The 9549-nt window shown below is 41.3% G+C and overlaps 1 non-coding gene across 3 annotated transcripts; it reads left to right on the top strand.

Annotated features, from left to right (window-relative positions):
• Window positions 1–1600: 1600 nt before the first annotated feature.
• LOC110492420 (uncharacterized) lies at window positions 1601–8882 on the top strand. Of its 3 annotated transcripts, none has more exons than XR_002468998.3 (4): window positions 1601–1686; window positions 4000–4119; window positions 7465–7672; window positions 8316–8882. It is a non-coding gene; the product is annotated as an uncharacterized LOC110492420 (transcript). The 3 variants fall into 3 exon arrangements; XR_002469000.3 differs by having other exon boundaries at window positions 1609–1686; window positions 8321–8882; XR_002468999.3 differs by having other exon boundaries at window positions 1614–1686; window positions 7966–8882.
• Window positions 8883–9549: the final 667 nt, after the last annotated feature.

The raw sequence follows: 9549 nt of genomic DNA, 5'->3' as shown, positions 1-9549 counted from the left end.
GAAGAGGTCTGGCAACTGAGTCATTGGCTAAAATGAAAGGACAGACTATGTTAATCACAATAGCACCTTCAAGATTTTTCCATTTGACACCTTGAATGTAATACATTCATCTACAAAATATTTCAAGTACTTTTTCATGTGTGGCTTTTGGGGCCCAAACCATAAGTGTGCTTTTTTTTATATGTGTATGGATTTCCGAATGGGGTTTTGCATTAAATGGATGCAGATGATAGGTCTATACCTGAAAAAGTAGATTAAGTGATTGGTGCATGTTGACTGACCTGTATGGGGAATGTTGTAAGGAAACCCACTTCATCCATATAAAAATGTTTTATGAGTCTCTCCCTTCTCATGTAACGCTAGGCTTTATGAGATACCCTGTAAGAGTGTTTGTGCACAAGCACCATAGCCGCGGGAAGTAGGGGTGCTGGAGGTGCTGCAGCATCCCCTGGTGGTGAGATGGTAAGACTGAAAGAATGGGTGGTGTTGCAAAAAAAATGGTACAAAAAAAGTTGCATTATTGATATAAATGATAATGGAATTGGGGAAGGGGAGAGAAAAAAACATGGAATATTTATATATGTGCCTCATTCTGCATGGAGTGCTATCAGCTCTGCTTTGTAAGCGGTGTGCTGATGATATGCTTTTATCTATTCAGTTGTGGGGGTTTGGAGTTAGCCAGTACGATAAACAGTTTAGTTTGAGTTGAGTTTTGTCTCGCTCTGTCCCTCTCCCATAGGCGACATGTGAGTTTCAAGTTTGGGAAAGCTAACTTTCAGCATAAAAATGCAGCTTTATAATGAAGTATTCCATGCATCTATCATTGCATTTGCAGACTTATGTAAGATAGTTTACTATTCTTAAAGTGATGAGTAGATTGGATAGTCATAATTTAGGCTAATAATATAAAAAAGAATGCCGTGTTCAGTGCATGGCTGAGCGTGTAGTGGCGTAGAGTAGGCCTAGCCTATAGGAAATAGCATATCTGTTTCTTCTCCTTTTGTGTTTATAAACACATTTCATACAATTCTACCAGCCTTTGTCTGGAGACATTAACCGATACCTATTTTTAATTTGACAAAAAATGCAGGGTAGTAAAGGCCAACAGGCTACGAGGCTGACAAACAGGTTCATGTAAACGACCTTGTCTGCAACCATCTACTCTAGACCTATGAAAAGGGGAAACACAAATTGTGCAATTTGAAGTCCATCTAACCTAGAGGAGGAAATTATTGTCCAAAAACAAAGTTTCAAGTGGCACCGACCCAACAATAATAAATAGTGAATATGCTCATTGCGCTTTTTTTGAGCCTGTGCGCCTTTTGGAGCGCATTCTCCTCTGTCTCGAATAGCTCAACAGTGAAATGACTGACAACACTGTCAGCCAATCCGATGTCTAGCCAGTCAATTCAATTCAAGGGGCTTTATTGGCATGGGAAACATATGTTAACGTTGCCTGAGCTTGTTAAATTGTCTCAACTAGCGAAAAGTCACCATTGGGAATACGAGACAGTCGCAAATATTGTATCCAACCACCATCTCCTGTTTGACATGTGATCCAATCATATTTGCCCTTTGACTTTAGACCCGGCCCCAACTAGAATTTTCAATAAACTATCGGCGGCCATGACACTTTACCCAAATCGGATCATTGTTGTTTACATCACACGAAGAGAGAGTGACAGCGTAAATATATTTTATAAGCTGCATGAAATCCATTGTAATGTTATTGCTACAGCTGTGAAGTTGTAAGAATGGAAAATTGAATTGTGAACATTATTATACAGTGCGATCTCTATTGTCATCTACCTATGATGCACGAAGCATTGGTTTTGTCATCGGTAGCGTTAACTAACTAACGTCACCGGTAGAATCAGCCACAACTTATCAGCCACAACCTCCCTTATCTCACCTCATTTGCTCACATCGTATATAAAAATATTTTTCTACTGTATTATTGACTGTATGTTTGTTTTACTCCATGTGTAACTGTGTTGTTGTATGTGGCGAACTGCTTTGCTTTATCTTGGCTGCTTTGCTTTATCTTGGCCAAGTCGCAATTGTAAATGAGAACTTGTTCTCAACTTGCCTACCTGGTTAAATAAAGGTGAAATAAAAAAGTAAATAAATAAACTTGGCTGACATTTTTTATAATATTTTTTACAATCGTAACTATTTTAATGCATACTATCGCTTAAATTCGTGCATTGTTGTATGGTATTGTAACGACCCTGGGTTTATAAACGCGGAAATAGACCCTGGGAGGTTGTGAAAGCAAAGTGCAGGCTAAAGTACAGTAACGTTAGTGTACAGTAGTTTATTTTCGGTCCCAGTATATGAGACAGCCTATAGGGACGAGGTCAGAGACCTGGCAATGTGGTGCCAGGACAACAACCTCTCCCTCAACGTGATCAAGACAAAGGAGATGATTGTGGACTACAGGAAAAGGAAGACTGAGCATGCTCCCATTCTCATCGAAGGGGCTGTAGTGGAGCGGTTGAGAGCTTCAAGTTCCTTGGTGTCCACATCAACAACAAACTAGAATGGTCCAAACACACCAAGACAGTTGTGAATTGGGCACGACTATGCCTATTCCCCCTCAGGAGACTGAAAATATTTGGCATGGGTCCTCAGATCCTCAAAAGGTTATACAGCTGCACCATTGAGAGCATGGTTGCATCACTGCCTGTTATGGCAACTGCTTGGCTTCTGACCGCAAGGCACTATAGATGGTAGTGCGTATGGCCCAGTACATCAATGGGTCCAAGCTTCCTGCCATCCAGGTCTTCTATACCAGGCGGTGTCAGAGGAAGCCCTTAAAAATTGTCAAAGACTCCAGCCGCCCTAGTCATAGACTGTTCTCTCTGCTCCTGCATGGCAAACGGTACCCGAGCACCAAGTCTAGGTCCAAAAGGCTTCTTAACAGCTTCTACTCCCAAGCCATAAGACTCCTGAACAGTTCTCTGTTTATTATCTATGCATAGTCACTTTAACTCTACCTACCTGTACATATTACCTCGACTAACCTGTGCCCCCGCACATTGACTCTGAACTGGTACCCCCTGTATATAGCCTTGCTACTGTTTACTGCTGCTCTTTAATTATTATTATTTTTTAATTACATATGTATTTTTTTAACTTAACACTTATTTTTTCTTAACTGCATTGTTGGTTAAGGGCTTGTAAGTAAGCATTTCACTGTCTACACCTGTTCGATTTGATTTGAACTGGCCCAGCGTTGTCCGGGTTAGGGGACGGTTTGGGCGGGGTAGGTCGTTATTGTAAATAATAATTTGTTCTTAACTGACTTGCCTAGTTCAATAAAATAAAATAAAATGAAAGTGATGCTGCTATTTGTATCATGTGACGCAAAATGCATCATACGGGGATGATTTCTATATTTTGAAAGTTACATATCTTGAAAACATGAATGCTGACAAGCAAAACATTTTGGGACTATGACAACAGTGGACTAATGAAACAAATACCAAAATATTGTTTTGGGGTGTAAGTTTCCTTTAACGTCAGCTAGCTAGGAAGCTAACTAACTAATGTTAACCGTGTGGTTTAACCAAAGCCAAGGTGGTTTGGTTTTCTATACCGTTCCTGGTTTAACTAAGAGCATTGTACCATTAATGTGGATGCTACCATGATTACGGATAGTCCTGAATGAATTGTGAATAATGAGTGCTGATATGGAGGAAAATGCCCTCATATTAAAGCTGACAGTCTGCACTTGAACCTCAGTCATTGTATAATTTCAAGTCCAAAGTGCTGGAGTACAGAGCCAAAAAAAAATAAATGTGTCACTCCCAATAGTTTTGTATCACACTTTATTTAGCTAAATTATTATCCATAGTTGCCTCTTTTGATACAGCTACAGCAGTATGTAAATTGACTGTTATCTTGAATGCAACATTAAGATATAAAAACATTTACACTCCAATTGAACTCCCTGTGAAGTTTTCTAATATCTTATTTTCCTTTCTCTCATTCCAGTTGTTCTCGGGAGACAGATCAGTGTCTGTAGAGAGAAAACATTTGACCAGGTGGAGTCAGGCTTCTTCTTCGTCTTTGGACCTCTACACCAACAAGGCAGAAGACGCCAATTTTGGATCAGTGAGTCACCAACTTATTTTATGCCTTACACAACTCAGCACATACTTTTGTATATATAGTGTATGTGGACACCCCTTCAAATTTGTGGATTTGGCTGTTTCAGTCATAGACGTTGCTGACAGGTGAATAAAATTGAGCACACAGCCATGAACTCTCCATAGACAAGAGAATGGCCTTACTGAAGAGCTCAGTGACTTTCAACGTGGCACCATCATAGGATTCCACCTTTCCAAGTCAGTTCGTCAAATTTCGTCCCTGCTAGAGCTGCCCCGATCAAATGTAAGTGTTGTTATTGTGAAGTGCAAACGTCTTGTAGCGACAACGGCTCAGCAGCGAAGTCGTAGGCCACACAAGGCTTGAATACTCTTAGCAAAAATCGTTATCTTTAATTTACAATCTGTAGAAACGATAAGAATAGAAAGGTTCAGAACTTTAAATAGAAATCAAAACGTAATGGTCTTCCGAGATGGATGGGAGGAGTTGATGGTAGCTAAAGGATGGCACTAAAAACAAACAAAAGATAACTATTGTAAAATATACTGTGTCCGTAAAATGTATATAGCATGTAGTAGGCGAAGTGTTGTTGTCCATTAGTTTTGTGCAATTAAGGGAGGGGTGGTCAGGTTACTGGATAATAATAAAGGAAAAGATATATATAGAGCCTTCGGAAGTATTTAGACCCTTTGACTTTTTCCACATTTTGTTACGTTACGGCCTTATTCTAAAAGGGATTACATAAAACAATTTCCTCAGCAATCTACACACAATACCCCATAATGACAAAGCAAAAACAGGTTTTTAGACATTTTTGCAAATGTATTAAAAATAACAAATAAAAATACCTTATTTACATAAGTATTCAGACCCTTTGCAACAGTATGAGACTCAAAATTGAGCTCAGGTGCATGTTTCCATTGATCATCCTTGATATGTTTCTACAACTTGATTGGAATCCACCTGTGGTAAATTCAATTGATTGGACATGATTTTGAAATGCACACACCTGTCTATATAAGGTCCCACAGTTGACAATGTATGTCAGAGCTAAAACCAAGCCATGAGGTCTAAGGAATTGTCTGTAGAGCTCTGAGATAGGATGCCAAGCATCATGCCAACATCCCTACGGTGAAGCATGGTGGTGGCAGCATCATGCTGTGGGGATGTTTTTTTGCAGAAGGGACTGGGAGACAAGTCAGGATCGAGGGAAAGATGAACGGAGCAAAGTGCAAAGATCCTTGATGAAAACCTGCTCCAGAGCACTCAGGACCTCAGGCTGGGGTGTAGGTTCACCTTCCAACAGAACAACGACCCTAAGCACACAGCCTAGACAACGCATGAGTGGCTTCGGGACAAGTCTCTGAATGTCCTTGAGTGGCCCAGCCAGAGTTCAGACTTGAACCCGATCCAACATCTCTGGAGAGACCTGAAAATAGCTGTGCAGCAACGCTCCCCATCCAACCTGACAGAGCTTGAGAGGATCTGCAGAGAACAATGGGAGAAAATCCTCAAATACAGGTGTGCCAAGCTTTTAGCGTCATACCCAAGAAGACTCAAGGCTGTAATCACTGCTGTAATCACTGCTTCAACAAAGTACTGAGTAAATGGTCTGAATACTTATTTAAATTATATTTACGTTTTTTATTTTGAGTACATTTGCAAACATGTCTAAAGACCTGTTTTTGCTTTGTCATTATGGGATATTGTGTCTAGATTGATGAGAAAAACAACAATTTAATACATTTTAGAATAAGGCTGTAACCTTACAAAATATGGAAAGAGTCAAGGGGTCTGAATACTTTCCGAAGGCAATGTATATACATATTTCCAAAATAAAATGTATGCGGGATTGGAAATAATGCAGACAATTACATTGATGGAAGCCACAATACATCTGCTATATTAAAGCTGATATACCCCTGCCCCCCCCAAAAAAACTAAAAACAATGGCTCAGCTGCGAATTGGTAGGCCACACAAGCTTACAGAATGGGACCGCCGAGAGCTGAAGCGCGTAAAAATTGTCCTCGGTTGCAACACTCACTACTGAGTTCCAGACTGTCTCTGGAAGCAACTTCAGCACAAGAACTGTTCGTCGGGAGCTTCGTGAATTTGGTTTCCATGGCCAAGCAGCCATACACAAGCCTAAGATCACCATGCACAATGCCAACCGTTGGCTGGAGTGGTGTAAAGCTCGCCATCATTGGACTCTGGAGCAATAGAAACACGTTCTCTGGAGTGATGAATCACACTTAACAATCTGGCAGTCCAACGGACTAATCTGGGTTTGGCGGATGCCAGGAGAATGCTACCTGCCCGAATGCATAGTGCCAACTGTAAAATATGGTGGAGGAGGAATAATGGTCTGGGGCTGTTTTCATGGTTCGCGCTAGGCCCCTTAGTTCCAGTGCGGTACCGGAGCGCCACGTCTAGGTCCAAAAGGTTTCTTAACAGCTTCTACTGCTGAACAGTTCATCAAATTGCTACCCGGACTATTTGCAATTACCTCGACCAACCTGTACCCCCACACATTGACTCGGGGGTACTTTTATTTTATTGTGTTACTTTTTATTTTGTATTTAAGAAAATATATATATGTTGTCCTTTCGTTTATTTTGTAAATATTTTCTTAACTCCTTTTTTTCTTAAACTGTGTTGTTGGTTAAGGGCTTGTAAGTAAGCATTTCTCTGTAAGGTCTACCTACACCTCTTGTATTTGGTACATGTGAGAAATACAATTGTATTTTATTTGAAGGGAAATCTTAAAGCTATAGCATACAATGACATTCTATACGATTCTGTGCTTCCAACTTTGTGGCAACAGTTTGGGGAAGGCCCTTTACTGTTTCAACATGACAATACCCCAGTGCACAAAGCGAGGTCCATACATTAATGGTTTGAGATTAGTGTGCAAGAACTTGACTTGAGTCCTGACCTCAACCCCATTGAACATCTTTGGGATGAATTGGAACGCTGAATGCAAGCCAGGCCTAATCGCCCAAGATTAGTGCCCGAACTCACTAATGTTCTTGTGGCTGAATGGAAGCAAGTCCCCGCAGCAGTGGAAAGTGGAGGCTGTTATAGCAGCCAGTTATAGCTGTTATAGCAGCAAAGTGGTGTCCAACTCCATATTAATGCCTATGAGTTTGGAATGAGATGTTAGACGAGCAGCTATCCACACCTTTTTGGTCATGTAGTGTATGTATCGCTCCACCTTCCTCAAACTCCATAGCCCTACTTTTGTTTACCTTTTTACCTATTGTCTATCCTTGTACAAGGATTTTAAGTTGGGACTTCAACTCCATACTAAATCTAATTCCATATCCTGTATTGTTATGCACACTCTATAGATTATGCTGATGCCCCACTGTAAGAACCTGGAGATCTTCACTGTTTCTGGGGGAGGTGACGTGGCCACAAACAATCCGTGGGACACCTTCCAACGCTACCTCTGTCTGGACAACAGCCAGAGGATGATCGAGACATCTTCAACCCCATTGGAGGAGTCGACCCAAGGTTCCTTGCCTCAGACTTCCTCCAATGGGTTTTGAGAAGGATGTGAGTAGTGAGGAGTTGAGCAGAGATTAATTGGGACAGAGCTCATGTCATTGTTTTAGGTGAAAATGTATTCATTTTGCAGCACAGGAGGTTGGTGGTGCTGTACCTTAATTGAGGAGAACGGGCTGGTGGTAATGATGAGTGGAATAGTATCAAATACATTAAACATGGTTTCCAGGTGTTTGATGCCATTCCATTCGCTCCGTTCCAGCCATTATTATGAGCTGTTCTCCCCTCAGCAGCCTTCTGTGGTCACACTTACATATTTTGTTCTACCTGTGCTCTTTCTACAGATTTTATTTTATTTAACTAGGCAAGTCAGTTGAGAACAAATTCTTATTTACAATGACTGTCTACACCGGCCAAACCCAGATGACGCTGGGCCAATTGTACGCCGCTCTATGGGACTCCCAATCACGGCCGGTTGTGATACAGCCTGGATTCGAACCAGGGTGTCTGTGGTGGCTCTTGCATGCTGATATCATCTGATCTGATGAGACTCCCTGAGATGTGACTCCTGTATTACTGACAGTTTTCAATAAACCTTCCAATGACAAATTGAAATAATTTGAGATTCTGTAATTGAAAGACAATTGTAGTTCCCAATCAGATAATTACTATAAAACAAATCTGTTTTCCTCAGTGCAGTTGTAAACAACCATCATCGAGTCCATCCTCAGCTCCTCCATCACTGCAACGGATTGTCCGGTCTGCTGAGAGGGTCATTGGCTGCCACCTGCCCTCCTTCGAGGTCCTGCACGACTCCAAGGCAAGGAAGTGTGCAGGAAAGATCATTGCCAACCCCTTCCGTCCCCTGGCAAACGGTTCAGGTCAATCACGACCAAAACCTCACGCCACCTGAACAGTTTCTTCCCGTTGTGCCATGGCCCTCATCCAACCGGCAACCTGGTCTACGATGATCCTGTCATCCATGGACTTTGTACTCTGCGCTATTCATCCACAGACTATTCACTGCACTATCATCCCAGAACTGCACATTGCTCTTTGCACTCTCTTACATGCATAATTTATAATGTAGCTTATAGCGCACACAGTGTACATACTGTATGTGAATATGTGGAGATTCTGCATCTATATTTTTTTTGGTCTGTAAATTTTGTTTATCTGTCTGTATATTGTTTATTGTTGCAGCACCATTTCATTCCTGTACATGCAAATGTATTTGGCGAATAAAGCTGATATGTTAACCTGAGTTCATCATAGGTCAGTTAATATTCTATTATTTGAGACTGGTTATGTACTGGAAGAACTGTAGCACATTCTTCCCTTTGTGTCTTCATGTAATTCAAAATTCCCCATGTGTTGTCTGTGTCCTTGGGCTTAACCTAAGCATTGGCTCCTGCCTGTAATTAGTGGACTTGTTTATGGTGTTTGCTAGAGCTGACTGTCTGCTTTTACAGACACACATTTCTGGCTAACAAGTAATAATCTATAACTGACTTTAGCAAGTAGATTCCACTGAACTCAAGGTATAGTATACCTATTAGAATTGATCTGGTTATCAAGCTGCTGTGTTTCCCAAGTTGTTCGGCTCTTACTGCTCAAACCTGCTAGCTAGCTAAAAAGACAGCTCTTCTATGGTATATTGGCGATTGCCCAATTGAATGTGCATCCCGCCACCTACTGTGTGGGACGGAAACAGGATCCCCCCTCAAAAAACGGAACAAACTACCAAAAAAACTACCATATCTGATCCCTACAGAGGCTCAAGGGGAGCCTAGGAGGGCAGGCCGTCTTCCGGCGCCAGTCTTCAGATGTAAGTCCCAAAACATTTTCTGCCGCAGCCACAATAATGTCCAGTTTCTTAGATTTATTTTAGACTTATAGTTCATAAATGTGGCAATGAATGCCACAAA

Source organism: Oncorhynchus mykiss, chromosome 16 (genome assembly GCF_057628025.1).
Source record: "Oncorhynchus mykiss isolate SJ-2025 chromosome 16, ASM5762802v1, whole genome shotgun sequence".
Lineage (NCBI taxonomy): Eukaryota > Metazoa > Chordata > Actinopteri > Salmoniformes > Salmonidae > Oncorhynchus > Oncorhynchus mykiss.
The sequence above is the reverse complement of the archived record's forward strand: the minus strand, read 5'-3'. Positions and strand labels throughout refer to the sequence as shown.